Below are 18,460 nucleotides of genomic sequence, written 5' to 3'. Positions count from 1 at the left end.
TGTTTACCCTTACTAGTACAGAAACTCTTTTAGAAAGTTATGCCTGCTTAGGAGAATAATTACTGTGGAACTTATAACTAACTAAAAGGAATCTGTTCCTATTTTCAGGAATCAACTGATGTAATTGGGCAAGCTCTACCTGTTTATTAAATTGATCAATGGCTACCAGATGTTTTTTCCAAGAAAACTCCGTGGTATAATTTCATATAATCTTTACTTCTGTTCTATCAAGGTAGTTACTCAAATTGGATTAAACAAAAAATAAAAAACAACACCACATCTTTCTCCCCAATAGAAACAAGATGATCTTCAACCCAGTGACTTCTTCCTTCCCCGTTGCCCTGGCATGCCCCATGACATTTCACTACTCCATATACTTCTTTGAACATTTGGAAATGTGATTGGTTAGTTTTCAAACAGTTTTCCTGTTCTGGCACCTCCTTGAAGACAACAGTTTCTCTCTGGTCCAAATGTGTCATCTGCTTTTGGTGCACCATGAATCTGTGTTTGCTAACTGGCAAGACATTTGATGTTTGATTTACAATGGCATGGTTTAGCTTTTCCACTCTGCCTGTGGCAGATGCAGTCTGCTTGACACTGGCAACACGCTATATCATCACTGAGCACATCTAATGTCTTACTACTTTTCCCTATTGGGCTTTTTAATTTTTTCCTTAAGAAACACTAGATCAGACCTGTGAAGATACTATAAAATCATTACACTTTTAGCACTTTACAATAACATATTGAAGAGACTTGGTAAGGATGCGCAATATACAACCGCAAATTTGAGTGTATTACCAAGGACCAAATTATACAAGTTTGTGTGTGAGAGTTTTTTGGTGGGTTTTTTTCCTTTGTTTACTTTGTTTTTAAGGTGGGAAACAATGTTCCTCACAATTTTTGCTTGAATAATAAAATACATAGTTGGAAAATTCTTGTTAGGTAATCTTCATAGATAGACAAACAGGAGAGATAAATAAAGTAGATAACTAGCCATGGGAATACAGACACAGTTGTATTGTGGACTAACTAGAGAAAAGACATTGTAAAACCCTTGGGGACCACAGTTCACAGTCTGAGATCCTCTGATTCATGGATTCAAGGCCAGAAGGGACCACTGTGATCATCTATTCTGACCTTCTGTATAATACAGGCCATAGAACTGCCCCAAAATAATACCTAGAGCATCCAGCCTTGATTTAAAAATTGCCAGTGATTGAGAGTCCACCATGACTCTTGGTAAACTGTTTCTATATTTAATTACCCTAATTTAGACCTTATTTACAGTCTGAATTTGTCTATCTTCCACTTCAGCCATTGGATTGTGTTATATGTTCTCTGCTAGATTGAAGAGCCCATTATGAAATGTTTTTTTTTTCCACATGTAGGTACTTATAAGCTGTGATCAAGTCACTCCTTAACTTTCTCCTTCTTAAGCTAAATAAATTGAGTCCCTTAAGCCTGTCACTGTCAGGCATGTTTTCTAATCCTTTAACCACTCTTGTGGCTCTTCTCTGAACTCTCTCTGATTTATCAACATCCTTCTTGAATTGTGGACATGAGAACTGGACACAGTATTCCAGCAGCAGTCACACCAATGCTCCTACTTGAGATTCCCCTATTTATGCATCCACCGAACAATAAAGGCTTGCCAAATGTTTGGGTCTTCCCAAAATGGATAACTTTATCCTGCTCCTATGCAGATCTTTATGGGTATGTCTGCACTGCAATGTAAGCCTATGCTTGAGCCTGGGCTCAAGGCTAACCCTCTTTGAATCTACACTGCAATTGTACTAACCCATGGCTTGGACCCAGGGTCCCAGGAACTGGCAGAGCTGGCAGGTCCAAGCTCGAGTCAAGCTGGGACCCAGATGCTGGGCCCTATTGCTTTTGCAGTGTAGATGCAGCCCCTCTTGATGCAGGCCCCAGGTGTCGGCCAGAAGTATCACACAATTCCATCAGACAACTTCCTCAGTCTTCTCTATCCCATCAACCTGCAATCCACACTATTGAAATGGAAGCTGCATCGAGTTTGTAAATGGCAGCAGCTCAGGTCAGTGTTAACCTATTCTGTTCTGATCACCGATCTGCAAGCACACAATCAGAGACCCTCCTGGATTTGCAATGGAGAGTGAACTGATCAAGCCTTTTGCAAAGCGAGCTGCTTCCTGATATTATGTAGGGCAGGCAGAAAAGTTTTTCCACAGTGCACCATGGTTGTAGGGCTATAGTCGCCACATTTCATGGGGGGCAGTAGGGACTCTGGGATATGGTTACTGTGACTTGGGTCAGGATCCTGCAGTGTGGACACCAAAGCATGGGTCAGAAAATTCTTAACCTAGGTTAAAACACAATGTAGATGCTCAACCCCAGGGTTCCCTAACACAGGTCAGCTGATTGAGTCCCACTAACCCTTGGCTTACATTGCAGTTTAGACATATCCTATGTGATATGTGAAACGTTATGTGAAACGTTAACTGGGAATTGGTCCTGCTTCGAGCAGGGGGTTGGACTAGATGACCTTCTGGGGTCCCTTCCAACCCTGATATTCTATGATTCTATGATTTGATAAGATTTCACATATGCAAAAACCTTACTTAATTTCATAGACATTCTCCTCTCTATGTAGTAGATTTACAGTATTATATAGTATATGTTCTATTACCTGTGCCTGGCCTCCTTCTTAATTGGGCATTCTGTCCTGTCACTGGTTGATCTGTCATGTGTTTCTCAGTTCCTGCTTAGTTCTTTCTTAGAACAATAAGTTCTTTTAGTCCTTATGCTGCCGGCTCCTGGCAGGCATCTTCCTCATTCTTCATTCCCATCATTGTCAGACCTGCCTAAGCTAATCACTTCTATGACAATGCTAAAGGCCTTATTTCCAAGGGCTCAGCTTAATGGAGATATTGCAACTCTTCCCAGAATGATATATCCTCCCACACGAAACCACTGACTCTGGGCTCCAAGCCTGCTTGTGTCCTCTTTTAGTTAGTGTTCTCGACTCTTGTTTTAATAATACTACTTAGCAGTAGAGCTGGGAGAAATTTTTCAGACAAATAGTTTATTCACTGAAAAATGAAGTTTTGAGCCAACTGAAACTCCTTGCAAACATGTGTTGAGTTAGGTGAATAGCTTCAGCCAACGAAAAAAAAAAAAGTTGAAAAAGTCAAAATATTTCATTTTGACATTTCCAAACCAAAAAAAGTTTGACTTTTCATTTGGAAACAATGTTTTGTTTATAAATTTAGTAAGAAAAAAAGTTAATCATAACTCCTAAAAGTTACACAAAATGAAAACGAAAATTAGAGAAAAAAACATTTTGGGTCAACAAACGATTTCATTCAACCCAAAATGATATATATTTTTTTCTGTTTAGTGTCACTGCTGCCATTCTGACTCAGCAAGTAAGAAGCTGTGCCTCCTGTGAAACGTTTCATTTCAGAAATCCCATTCTTCAGTGTTTCTGAATCAAAATAATTAATAGAGTTCCACAAAAAGGGGTGGGGTTTTTGTTTGCTTTTGTTTTGTTTTTTTTTTTAATTTTGACTTTTTGTTCCAATTTGGGATGAACAACGTTCCAACAACTCAAAAAATAATGCAGGACTGATTTTTTTTCCCACCAAAATGACAGTTAATATCATATTTAAAACCATCTCAAAAGACTGTCAAGCAGGAGTTTTCACTTATAAAGGTTTCATATAGCAAAAGGCAATATGGGAAATGGTTATAATGAAAATCTTTCTTAATTCCTTAAGTTCCAAATCTTTATTGTTTTCTTTCTTTTCTTGTGTTTAATAAAATATTAAAAAATATTTTATAGTGGTAGTTACGATAGAACCAGACATAGAATCATAGAATATCAAGGTTGGAAGGGACCTCAGGAGGTCATCTAGTCCAACCCCTGCTCAAAGCAGGACCAATCCCCAATTTTTGCCCCAGATCCCTAAATGGGCCCCTCAAGGATTGAACTCACAACCCTGGGTTTAGCAGGCCAATGCTCAAACCACTGAGCTATCCCTCCCCCAAATTAAAACAGGACCAATCCCCAGTTTTTGCCCCAGATCCCTAAATGGCCCCCTAAGGATTGAACTCACAACCCTGGGTTTAGCAGGCCAATGTTCAAACCACTGAGCTATCCCTTCCCTGTATATCTGTCCTTCTGACATGCTGTGTCAAGCCCTCACACAGCTTGGCTCTACTGTAGGTATTTGAACTTGGGTTTCTTACTTCCAGTTTGACTGCACAGCCTCTAGCTGCATAAAGTGCTACCAACTGCCCATGTTAATAGAGGTCTCCAGCAGCATTTGATCTCCAGTTGTATTTTCTCCTTGCATGTGATCACTTTATCAGGGGGGAGGAATAGCTCAGTGGTTTGAACATTCGCCTGCTAAACCCAGGGTTGTGAGTTCAATCCTTGAGGGGACCATTTAGGGACCTGGGGCAAAAATTGGGGATTGGTCCTGCTTTGCTAAATGACCTCCTGAGGTCCCTTCCAACCCTGATAGTCTATGATTCTATGCTCTATTCCAGGGCTTAAATTCTCATATACCTGGTGTCATTAACCTACTATTCCTTGCAGTGTGTTGTAGCACCACGCAAATGCAATACAAACTTTAAGAACAGTATTACAGAAAATATTTATCACATTAGTTAAAGGTGATGCAACACAATAATCTATATTAAATCACAATTAACAGTGCCATTACTGTACAATATGAATTTCAAGAGTTATTTCCACAGTTACAGAACAATCACTGCTGCTCCTTTTAGATTTTCCTACTTCAAATAGGATAAAGACATAAATCTGATTGTAATAATATGAATAGTACAACAGATAAGGACAGCAGCATTAAATTTAAAGAAATATCTACTTTTAGAATGCTATGAAAAAATCAAATATCCACTTTTAAAATCCATGTTAAGCAAAATGGTTGGGGTAGAAAAAGTCTAAGTCTAATTCTTGCTCTACAATTGCTTTAAACAAGACATTTTCTGGTAACTCCTAAGCCTTGCTTCATTGTGTCCAGTCTGAACAGTTTCTTTTCTCTCTCTGCCAGGGAGAAATCACAATGTAGCAAAAGTGTTCCTTTCTTGCACTCCAAGGTGTCGCTGCTTTAAAAAAAACATCATAGTCTTCAATCCACTCCATGGAAAGTAATGGGATTAGATCGCTATCAGAGTTTCTTTCACTGGGTTAAATGAGCTGAGTCTTGCTGAAAAGCTCTATGCTCTTCATTACAGCAGAGCCAGGAAGCATAAGCTATCCTTTGTTGGTTTTACAGTTAGATGTCCTCATTGTGTTTAGTCGTGTCATTATCTGAACTTTTACTTTTCCTGTACTTAAAAATCTTGGTATTAGCAGCAGGTTAACTTTATATAAAGAGTCAGCCAGTGTGAACTAATTTGCTGTCTAGGATTTTACGTTGTCGGCCTCATTTTTAAATGCAGTGTAACCAATGGAAAGTCTCTAATTTATATCTGTTTTTTACATTGGCTTTCTCCAAGTAATCTGAGCAGTATTCTTTTGTCTTCATTTGATGAATCAGACATTTGATGGATATACAGTTTGTCTATTCTGTATGACCACTGTTGTTCAACAATATGACATAATTCATCAAACTGTGCTAAATCTACTAGGGTTATTTCAAATATATTAAAGGATTCATGAATTCATTTATAGAATGATATTTTATCTTTTATTTCAATCTCCTGTTCTAATCAATCAGTTATATTAGCCTTAGGCATAATCACATGCTGTAGTGCTGCTCTTAGGTTTAGCACACTTTTAGGATCATGGAAATAAAATATGGTAGGGTTTTTTTTTATGTGCAAAGAAGCCCGATCATCACAGATATACTTTAGTATTTACAGGATCATAGTCCAAAAGTTATATCTTGTTTCTAGAATCATAGATGTAATAACTAATTTTCCAAAATGTACTCATTTTTTTTATATTAATTGATTATAAAACCAACCAAAAATTACAAGGAAAAAGCCCTAGAGAATCACTTTTCTAGATTATTAAATTTCCATGATTTGCCACATGAGAGTGCCTTCTCCTGGTGTTTCAGTAGGAATATAATTTCTCTGTTTTTTGTGTAAATGATGGTAACATTGGCCTTAAAGACATGTTCAAAACCACAGATGGGATTTGGCTATAAAATTCCGATTAGTGAGCTGCAGATGACTTTGAAACATTACCCTGGCATGAAATTCTAGGTGGCCAGCCATAAACTCCAAAAATTAAATGGGTATTTTTCTGTGTAATACCCTCATGATGTATCCAAACTGCTGCTGCAACTCATACAATAGACTGTACTCTTTTCAATTTACTTAAAAGGTGGCTAAATTGTCATGTGAATTGAGATGGACATATAACTGACCACCGGTTCACTCATTTTGGCTGATTTGAAAAATGTGGCGTAATAGGTGCCTGGAGAAACTTGGTATACAGCTGGATTATCACATTCAGTTTTAGGCACAATTTTACCAGAAAGATAATGACAAATTGGCAGATGTCAGAGAGAAGCAACATAAGTGATCCAGGGACTTCAGTAGAATGATGAAAAAAGGTAACTATAGAGAGCTTAGCTAAAATGATAACTAAAGGGGACAGGAGGGAGGAATTATTTGATACGGACCATGAGCTGTACTAGGAGTAATGAGATGAGATTAAGAAAAAGAAAATTTAGGCTAAATATCAGGAAGACTTCTTGACAGGAGGTGTATTAGAATGTGGAATAGTGTCCTAAGGGGTAGTGGTGGAAGATTCATCACTTTAGGTTTTGAACACTAGACAAAACAAACCACAGAAGAATGTATAGTAGTGGAAAATCCTTCATTGGCAGAGAGATGAAATAAACTCTAACTTCTATTTTCTGTGAAACTGTCAGGAAATTCTAAACTTAATCCTCTCAGTGTGTTTTATACATTTACACATATTTTTTTCTTAATCTCTTTTTGCACATTTTCTCCCTTTCCAGAATACACTACCATATATTTTGTGAAGGTATTTTGAAATGTATTTTGTTGTATGTTTGCTTTGATTCAGTTGTTGTAGGAGCTTTTTAATTCTCATAAGTGTGAAACATTAATAGAACATGTTTTAGCCAGGTTGTAAAGATGATCAGGAATTTTCCAGAATTTTTTTTTTGATGGAAAACATATTTTCTGTGAAACTTCTTTGTGGAAAAAATTGATGTGGCCGGAATGGCAGAAAATCAAAATGAAAATTTCAATTGTCAAACTGAATCCAAATTTTTTTTTTTTTTTTGCTTTTCAAGTCACTTTAACATTAATCTGTAATTGCTATTGTGCCTCATGAGGGTTGCAGCTCAGCTTCACTACATCTCCCATGATGGACCTCAGTCTACCATCTGGTTGAAATGCCCAGGTGCACCATGGAAATCCTATGTCTAACTAATAGGTCTCAAAATGTAACTATAAACAGAGACTCATAACTGAATCATAGAATCATAGAATATCAGGGTTGGAAAGAACCTCAGGAGGTCATCTAGTCCAACCCCCTGCTCAAAGCAGGACCAATCCCCAATTAAATCATCTCAGCCAGGGCTTTGTCAAGCCTGACCTTAAAAACTTCTAAGGAAGGAGATTCTACCACCTCCCTAGGTAACGCATTCCAGTGTTTCACCACCCTCCTAGTGAAAAAGTTTTTCCTAATATCCAACCTAAACCTCCCCCACTGCAACTTGAGACCATTACTCCTTGTCCTGTCCTCTTCTACCACTGAGAATAGTCTAGAACCATCCTCTCTGGAACCACCTCTCAGGTAGTTGAAAGCAGCTATCAGATCCCCCCTCATTCTTCTCTTCTGCAGACTAAACAATCCCAGTTCCCTCAGCCTCTCCTCATAAGTCATGTGTTCCAGACCCCTAATCATTTTTGCTGCCCTTCGCTGGACTCTCTCCAATTTATCCACATCCTTCTTGTAGTGTGGGGCCCAAAACTGGACACAGTACTCCAGATGAGGCCTCACCAATGTCGAATAGAGGGGAATGATCACGTCCCTCGATCTGCTCGCTATGCCCCTACTTGAACAAGCGTGTGACTCTAGGCACCCCTGTATTCACACCCTCCACATGCTTGCAATGATTTTTCTACAAAATAAGCCTAGTGAGGTATCATTTGAAAAATAACAACACACTGGTCAATAATATCATTGTCACATACATGTAACAATGTTATATGTAAAGTTATGAATTCTCTCTGTGTGATGTTACTAGAACATATTTAAGACCACACAGCATAGCCCAGGTAAAAGTGATAAACAGGTCAAGGATGACCAAATAGCAAGTGTGAAAAATCGGGACAAGAGGGTGGGGGGTAATACGCTCCTTTATAAGCCAAAGCCCCAAATATTGGGACTGTCCCTATAAAATCGGGTCATCTGGTCACCCTATACAGGTCTGTCCTAGATGAAGAAATGTATGCTTACCTTGATTTACAAAGTAGCAGTAAACAAAGCCATCAAACCAAACCAATGGGGTTCATCCTGAAAGTGAACACAAAAGATAGAGAATTAGCATGACTCCTGCACCCCGGAGAGAGACAGGAGACTGAATCCTCAAGGAACCTTCCTGACAAAGACCTTCCTTTTGGGACTATAGGGGACAGAGAGATAGAAAGAGAGATTCCACCTTTGGCCTACACCTGAGGAGACAAAGGAGCCATGCACGTTGTGCTCCATGTATTGGCTCTTGGCCAAAGGGTCTGGTCAGCCATGCTGGGCAAAGGAAAAATAGTGAAAAAATTACTGAGTGAAGTCTGTAGCATTTTAAGTTATGTCTTAGTCATTACAAAGCATATTTAAACTTGTATTTTTTGTAGCCTATTCTGCTTTCAATTCCTTCTCCTTGGTATGACTTAACTGATGCCTTTTTGCTAATAAATGTGTTTCATTTGTCCTGTAAACCAACTCAGTGCTATATTTGAATTAAAGGGATTGTTAACTCCAATTAAAGTGATAAGCTATACTTTTGTCTCTTTGAAGGAGCAAATGACCTTATTTATTTCTCTGAGTGTTCTAGGAGAGGGCTGGACACTTCAGGGCAGATAGTTTGGGAAAATTCAGGACTGGAAGTGTGTTGGGGGATGCCCATCAAGTCGCAGCCAAGGTTGATGGAGACCAGGGTGGGGCTGTTGTGTTGTAGGCAGGCTGCTGAGGTCAGAGCACTGACACAGGGCTGCATAGCACATAGACACTCTGGGAACCACATGCTTGTCTTTTGGCTGTTGGTGTCCAAGCTGTGAGCCACAGCAGCAGAGCATTTAAGGTCTCCAGTGTTACAGAAAGGAGGTGACACAATCTCTCACTGGTCTAGATTGCATCTCAAAATATTATGGGATGTTTTTCTATTGCTTTATAGTGATGGACTCAAGGATTTCAATCTATTTAGCTTAAGAAAGAGAAGGTTTAGAGGTGACTTGATCCTAGTTTATAAGTACCTAACCTGGGGAACAAATCTTTGATAATGGGCTCTTCAGTCTAGCAGAGAAATATATAACAAAATCCAATAGTTAGAAGTTGAAGCTAGACAAATTCAGGTTGGAAATAAGTAGTATTTTTTTTTAACAGTGACGGAAATTAACTATGGGAATAATTTATCAAGGGTCCTGGTGGAATCTCCAACACTGGAAATTTTTAGATCAAGATTAAATGTTTTTTTTTCTAAAAGAGATGCTGTAGGAATTATTTTGGCAAAGTTCTATGCCCTGTATAATACAGGAAATCAGACCAGATGATCAAAATGGTCCTTTCTGGCCATGGAATCTATGAATCTATATGTCTACATAGATGAATAAGATTTCTGAAGTCCTTCAGCTTGACTCCCCAGTATTCGAATGGAGGAAATCTTATATTTTAAGCTCAAAGTAGGATGTTTCTTGCAGTGAAGTTTTACAATTAGCCATTTTAGAGGAGATGCTTTAGCAGCGTTCTTATCTTGTTGTCTACATTTCTTTGGTTTTCTTTATCTTGACTATTTTGTTATGTTTTAATTCATTATTTGGCAAATTATGACATCAGCTTTTGAATTATTTTCATATTCACATTGCACCTCTGTCTTTTGTGGATTTTACATCTTCAGTCTCCACCTGACCCATGCCCTTGCAAAAGCCTTTTCATGCTAAATTTATAAATTGTACATGTTCCTTTTTGGCCATTTTCCAACTGTCTTGTTGGGATTTCAGAGCATGAAGGTAAAAATATTTCATGAACTTTTTTTCTTCAAGTTTTTACTTTATATTAGCATTGAAGTACCAGGCTGAATTAACTAATATGATATTGTAATTTGTGTCTGTTATTATTTGCAAACAATGAACCTCATATATACCATCCTTATAAGCTTGTATGTTGCTGATTTGATCCTCACCATACAACACACATATCTTCATGCAATCTTCCTCTGAGCAATAAGATCTACTATGGATGTGAGAGGTAACTTGTGCCCTTTTTGAAGGCAAATCTGTTGGGGAGTTCACGACAATACCAGTAACTTTAAAAAAAAACATTATATTTACTCTTTGCTTTGAGGAAGAGGGAAAATGGCAATGGGCCATCTTACGCTCTCAGCACCATAGAGGTGCACATGTTCTACCTTATACCCAGAGATGAAGAAAAATGACTGTTCTGATGTGTCACAAACACAAAAAGAATAAACACTGCAGCTTCTGAAGCAGTGTGCACCATAGCCTCTTGAAGTCTTTTAAAGCTTTTTAATTGCTATGTTTTCTGAACATCTCTAGTTGGTCTTACAAGCCTGGGAGGCTGAGAGAACCAGGTGGGCTTGGCAGGTTTTCCTGCTGCCTTACTGAGCCTCAGGCAAGCAAGGGTCATAACTCACTGTGGGCTTAATTATCATTGCTATATTGATGACATTCTGATTTACTGCAAGACTGACAATTCTCTTTTTATTTACACAAGTTTTGCAAGATTGGCTGTTAGTCCAAAAATGGATGTTTTTTCATTATCTTTCTTTGAATGGTAATAAAAAAGAATTATTGGATATTGTCCTCCCATCTACCTTTACTTTACTTTAAAGATTTGTAGCTTTACTTTTTTTAAGAGCTCTAATCTAATATCTAAGACAGTCATGTAAATTCTGGGTTATTTATGGATTGTATTTTGGGGGTTTTTTTTCATCATATTTTAAGTAGTTTAGAACTTGCTCAAAATGTGTGAACTAACACATTTGTGTATACCCTACATCTGTGGCATAGGTGTAATTGTTCGTGCAAAATAATTATAAATTGTATTTTTCATGGGATTTATTAATTTAGTTTGTTGTAATTTAGTGGAATTCCAAATCCTTGTTGAGAATTGCACTAACATCAATTCCAGGTGGGTGGAAACCAAACACATCTTTGGTTCCCAAACTTGAGACACCTAAGAAGGAACAAATTATCTAAAAGTGCTGGGAACCCATCCTCTGTGGTGTCTCTAAATTGGGCCTCCCAAATCACCACAGTTTTAAAAAAAATGTAGTACAAGTATATTTTTTAAGATTAGGATAGCACTCCTTGAATAACCATAGCTTCCCCTGTAGACAGCCACTTGATATTTTTTATTTCCTCTCAATTTGGAGAGTAAAAGGGGAAAGAGCAAAGGAAGGAGAAAGAGACAAAATGTGCATCAGATAAAAAATCAAAAGAAACTAAATATTATAATGCTTGATAATAAATTGTACTAGATTTCTAACAGATTCACTAGAGCATTTGCATCTACATACATTCAAAAGAATTCATCATGATTAATGGTAGTACAAAGAATAACAAAGGAAATAATGATGCTCTGTAACCTGTTAAAGAGGGTTGCCATAAAAAATTTGCTAAAATATGTGAAAATAGTGTGTTCTTTAAGTTACGATGGCACTTTAAAATAATAGACCAATGATTATTAATTCCTTTGGTACTTATTGTAATACCATTAACCAAGATGAGCTCATCTGCTATTAGTGAAGATGTCATACATATTTCTAACATTATTTCGGCATTATTTAACTGGAGCATTACTAACAAAAAATACCTGAAGGTACAATAATTGTGTTTCCAGTATCAGTGCACAGTGTGATTACAGAAAGTGGGGATGATTTCCCCTTCCTTTGAAGTGGTAAGGTAGTGAGTGAAAAGCTGAGCAGGGACAAGGCTATGGGAGGAATAGGGCTTTTTGTGTGTGCATGTGTGTGGGAGAAGGCATGAGGCAGAAAGATGAAGACAGCGTGTAAAATCCACTTCACCAGCCTTTTCAGTGCTGTGGCTTGGATGCTTGCTATGGGTCATCTCTGCAGGCTACATACAGAAATATAATTCCATATCCTAGAATCAGACTTTTATTTAGGTTAGGATTTAGACATTAACATTAAATTAAAGAATTGAAATAAAATAAAATAAATCAGAGAATAGCTCACCTGAGTGAGAATAGTGAGAATTTTTTTTCTCTCCCTGGAGTCCGGTTGTCAAGATCAATATTTGTAAGGGCAAGTTGGAGACAGCAGCCAAAGGTGTCACTTTCCACCTTGTTGTGATGTTTTGATTTCATGTTTTTCATTACTGAGAATGTGGTTTTACAGACCTATGTGCTTCCAAACATTGAACATACTTGGGAAAATGAATCTAAAGACCAAGTTTACAGAAGTTTTTAGTCACTTCATTCTTCTTGGAAAGAAAACAAGAATCAGCCTGCAGTTCACACAGATGTAGCTGAAGATCTTGCAGTTGCTGCTCAACTGGTACCTTCATTGCATTTTTGAACAGTTGAATGTTGGATCTCAAACTCTAACAATCTGAAAATCTGGCACTGAACTAGGCTGAGATATCTGATAGAATCTCCAAGAAGCTGTGAAAATCAGCAACATCAATCTCAATTGAGAATTCCTTGCATGATGGAAAACAATTGATGTTGTTCTTCTGAGGGAACTCACTGAGGAGTCTGAGCTTTCTGTAGAATGCATTGACATGTCCCATAAGTTTAAAAGTATTCTGATCTCTACCTTGAAACTAGACACTGAGTGAATGGAGATGAGATGTTATATCTTTTAGAAAAGCCAGTGAGCAGAGAAATGCTGGGTCTTCCAACTTCTCTTGAAACTGGGAGGCATTGCTTATTTTCTCTTCTTCCGAAAATGCAAGAATCTATTTTTTGAGTGAAAACAAATGTTGAAGGCATTGTCCTGCACTCAGCCACCAAACTTGTGAATGGAGAAGGAAGTCCTCATGTTTTGCATCCAACTCCTCAAGGAAACTGATACATTTTCTGTGCCTCCTTGCTCTGTTTCCTCTATGGAAGATGTTGACCACTTGTACTACACTGGCCATCCTCTCAGTAATTTTAACATATTTCTCACAAAGTACCTCCTGGTGTATGACAGAATGAAAGGTATAACATTCAACTCCATTTTGTCTTTGCAAACCTACTAAGCCACTTTTACTGCCAGTGATTGCTTGTGCATCATCTATGACAATCTATGACATCTATCACAGTGCAGGAGCACTTTTGGAAACCACCATGTTTGCTCACAGCAAAAGCAAGTGCCTTGTAAATAAGTGCCCCGGCTGTACTGCACTCATGTGGAATTAGCTCCAGTAACTTCTCATACATGAAGAAATCTGCATCAGTACTTTCAATGAAAATTAATAGCTGGCAGATATCACTGACATCAGTGCTCTCGTGTAGAACTAATGAAAAGAACTTACATTTTTCAATAACTGTCTTCAGTTGAGGACACATGATTGTTCATATCACTTACCCTTCTTGCTACAGTTTGATGAGACAGTGGCATACTTTCAAAATTCTTTGCCATTTTGTTCATCCCCAAAGGCATGAGCTCTCTTGATTGCACACCTTTTTATCACATCACCATGCCTAAAAGGCTTTTGACATTTCACTGGCTTGAGGCAGATCTCATAAGATGCAAACAGACTTTCAATGTGTGCAGTTGAAGGTTTCCTCAGTATGTTTCTCTGCTTTTGAAATTTGCTGTGCTACAAAATGGCAGCTTCCATGCAGTGGGACCTCACACGCACCATATGTGAGAGGTCACATCATGCGGAGGATGCCATGTTGTAAAGTGGATCTCTGGCATGTGCAGCATTTCACTGCAATGCTTTTGGGCAGCCTCTGCTGAGAGAATAGTTTCCTCAGGGCCTGGATGGAATTGTCTCGAGGGCTAGATCTGCCACCAGTTGGACCACCCATAATATGGATGGAGTGCAGTGAGTCGGGGAGGTGAAATTGAACCCCAGTTGCAGGTCCAGAATGCTGGGCTTGCACAAACACTCCAAGTCTGGTCTTTGTGGCCACTATTCTAGTTTATACACTGGATTAACAGCTCCAGTATTTCTGGGCCATTTATACAGAGTACTGGGGACACTATTAACACAGTTATATAGTCCCACCCCAGTATGGCCTTCTACACTAGCTTATAAAGGGTTGACATGGAGATGTTTTAGATGGAACTTATGGATTGCACCCTTTCAGGCAGTCATCCAGTGCTGTATGCAGCCTTCCCCAAGGTTCTTAAGTGATGGGACAGGCCTTTCATCAACAACACCAATTTTCCCAAAAGGGTGGGCATTGTAACAGAAGCATCTTTCCCTCCAGCCACTCATTTCATTCAAGCCAGGGGCCCATTGGTATCCTTCTCCCTCTTTATTGGATTTGTTGATGTTTGCAAATCTTAAGTGAGAAGAAGGAAGCTCAGTGCTAATAAACACAAGTGCCCCAAGCATTCGATGGGTAGAAACTATCAAAAGCTGCGGGAGCATAAGTCTCCTTCTGGGAGACTAAAGGCATGTCTACACTGCAATAAATACACACAGCTGGCCCATGTCGGTTGCCTCGAGCTCATGGGACCCAGGCTCTGGGACGATAAAACTGTAGACATTTGGGCTTGGGGACCCTGTGAGGGGGGAAGTGTCCCAGAGCCTGGGCTGAAATCAGGATTTTACTGTAGGAACTTAAATTCTGCATGGAAGAGCCAAACTCTGATATCCTGCTCACCTTATGTGCCTGCAGCTACTTTTGAATCATAGAAGTTACCACAGGAAAAAAGCTATCTATCCAGTCTTTGCAACTTCGAGACTAGTGAATCCATGAACATGTCATGGTGACGGAGTATATTTCAAAAAAATCCTCTACTATTGACACGACTTTACAATTGAAAAATCAAGTCTACAAAAGTTAAAATTTCCACAACATCTATGTCTATTTCTATATCTATACACACACACACACACACTCTCTCTCTCTTTATGAGCCAGTTGTATTTTGATTATTTTCCATGTCGATCAAAGTGATTAATAAGATCATAAAAAGCAGCTGGAACATCTACATCTATATACACAAACACAGTTGCTTTTACATTTTGTAAAACTTTATAATTAGCCTGGCAGGGGGAGGTCCCTTCTCTCCGAATAGCACATTTGTGATTGAGATTAGATAGTGAATCTTTTTTCTCTCAACACTTACAGAAATAGCTCAAGTGCTGAAGTCCAGGTCCTTTATTTTGTGAGTGTTAATTAGTTTTATAATTAGGAATCGCAACGCTTTGTCTTGCACTGCAAGATGATGATAAAACAAAGCAAAACAAAACAAAAGAATTTTGAGACCGCCATTTCAAAGTATCTGAAGGAAATTCTGATGCCATTTGGGGAAGAGTGAATTTGTGGTTAAAACAGGAATGGGGGACGTGGAAGATCTGTGTTTAATTCACTTCTTGGTCAGACCCTGTATGACCATAGATGTATTACTTAAGACACAATTTTCAAATTTGAGGGCATAGAGTTATGCACCTAAATTAACATATAAATTCCTTTACCTATCTTTGAAATTGCTGGGTATAGCCCCCATGTGTCTCGCTTTTACTCTGTGTTGGAAAGTGACAGTTGTATTGACCTAACTCATATGAGGATTCATTAATTCATCAAGCGCTTTGAAACCTTTGCAGAGTAGGTACTATATATGTGTGCCCAATTTCATAAAGTTGCCCTAGATGGGCAACTGAGAATCCCATGCATGAGGGAATCCTCAGCTGACACCAAGGTGACCTACAAGTTGTAGGCCACACTGTCCTGTATCTCACCTCATCATAAAGGAGTATGTGGAGGCATGCCAGGTCTCTAATGTTCCTCTGCCAGTGTAAGATGCTGGCTGAATTTAGAGCAGCTGTGAAGCTGCTCTGGGTTATGCAGGAGACTAAACCAGGGACTGGCTGGCCTCAGGATTTGAAGGGGAGGGTCCAAAATGTGTCAGAATGCCAGATTTGTCCCTCCATCCTTGTATGCCAACTGTTGTTTCAATGCACCTGAGGTCTGAGCCCTGTATATCCATAGCACTCAGATATAGACAGGTATCTTTCATGGAATGAAAGTCTTCTTTGATGAAAGATGTTTTCCTGAGCCATCCTGAATTTTGCTAGACCAGTGATTCCCAGCATTTTAGGCCAACTGTAACAATTTACCAGACTAAGAACTTGTCGGTACCAGTCAGTATGCAACACCTTCAAGTCAAACACAGTCTCTACACTAGAATGAACCTCCAACATTTGTCTTGCAAACCCAAATTCCATAAGTGAGAACATAAATAATTGATTGGGAAGTAGTCAGCACACCAAGGTCTAGCAATGATGCTAATTACCAATGTAGGGACGGTATTCCTATAGTACCAGACACAATGGCCTGATGTAGCTGTACTTGCTCTATGCTAGAGAAAGGGGAATATGTACTGAATATATTTATGGCAAGTAGACATCAAAAGAAGCAAAGACTTTTATTTCTGCTTGGGAAATGCACCTCAGGGAGACATGATCTCTAGTAGAATTGGACATGAGTTGATGTTAATTTTAGTATGTTTCTGAACTGACTTCCTTATCTGTAAAGTACATATACATACAGTTTACTATATGACAGGCTATAGATTTCTGTTACTCAGATCCAGACACTTAAAAACTAACAAGCATTCTGTATGGGATAAGAGTTAATTTTTATCTATCTTTTATTTCTTTTTGATGCTCATAATAAATGCCCATATAACTGTCAAGGTTCCTCCCCCACTCTGAACTCTAGGGTACAGATTTGGGGACCTGCATGAAAACCTCCTAAGCTTACTTTTACCAGCTTAGGTTAAAACTTCCCCAAGGTACAAATTATCCTTTGTCCTTGGAATATCCACTGCCACCACCAAACTCTAACTGGGTTTACTGGGAAATGTCGTTTGGACACATCTTTCCCCCCAAAATCCTCCCAACCCTTGCACCCCACTTCCTGGGAAAGGTTTGGTAAAAATCCTCACCAATTTGCATAGGTGACCACAGACCCAAACCCTTGGATCTGAAAACAATGAAAAAATATTCAGTATTCTTACAAGAAGACTTTTAATAGAAGTAGAAGTAAATAGAAATAGAGGAATCACCTCTGTAAAATCAGGATGGTAGATACCTTACAGGGTAATTAGATTCAAAACATAGAGAATCCATCTAGGCAAAACCTTAAGTTACAAAAGAGACACACAGACAGATATAGTCATTCTATTCAGCACAGTTCTTTTCTCAGCCATTTAAAGAAATCATAATCTAACACATACCTAGCTAGATTACTTACTAAAAGTTCTAAGACTCCATTCCTGTTCTATCCCTGGCAAAAACAGCATACCGACAGACACAGACACTTTCTTTCTCTCCCTCCTCCCAGCTTTTGAAAGTATCTTGTCTCCTCATTGGTCATTTTGGTCAGGTGCCAGCAAGGTTACCTTTAACTTCTTAACCCTTTACAGGTGAGAGGAGTTTTCCTCTGGCCAGGAGGGATTTTAAAGGGGTTTACCCTTCCCTTTATATTTATGACAATAACACTCACACACAATCAAATAATAACAAGGCATACAAAGAAACACAGATGAAAATATAGATTTTAATTTGATTGAAGTAGTCTCCATGGTCCCTTTCAGGGAGACAGAAAGGGCCCCACTAGTTATCAATTTAAACTGCAACTGATAAGATTGTGCATGAAGGAGAAACAACAACAATGTTCTAGCATCCCTGGTTGTGAAGAAAAGCTTGAAAATGTGATCAAAGCATAACCAATGCTGTGATGTATTCCTGAATTTGAAGAGAGCCTGAAACAATTGTCAGAGTAGTAGCCATGTTAGTCTGTATCCGCAAAAAGAAAAGGAGTACTTGTGGCACCTTAGAGACTAACAGATTTATTTGAGCTTAAGGTTTCATGAGCTACAGCTCACTTCATCGGATGCATGCAGTGGAAAATACAGTGGGGAGATTTTATATACACAGAGAACATGAAACAATGGGTGTTACCATACATACTGTAACAAGAGTGATCAGAAAAGGGGAGCTATTACCAGCAGGAGAGCCAGGGGGTCAGGAGGGGGAAGACTTTTGCAGTGATAATCAAGGTGGGCCATTTCCAGCAGTTGACAAGAATGTCTGAG

The sequence above is a fragment of the Lepidochelys kempii genome, chromosome 1, assembly GCF_965140265.1.
Source record: "Lepidochelys kempii isolate rLepKem1 chromosome 1, rLepKem1.hap2, whole genome shotgun sequence".
NCBI classification, from domain to species: domain Eukaryota; kingdom Metazoa; phylum Chordata; order Testudines; family Cheloniidae; genus Lepidochelys; species Lepidochelys kempii.
This window is presented reverse-complemented; position numbering follows the sequence as displayed.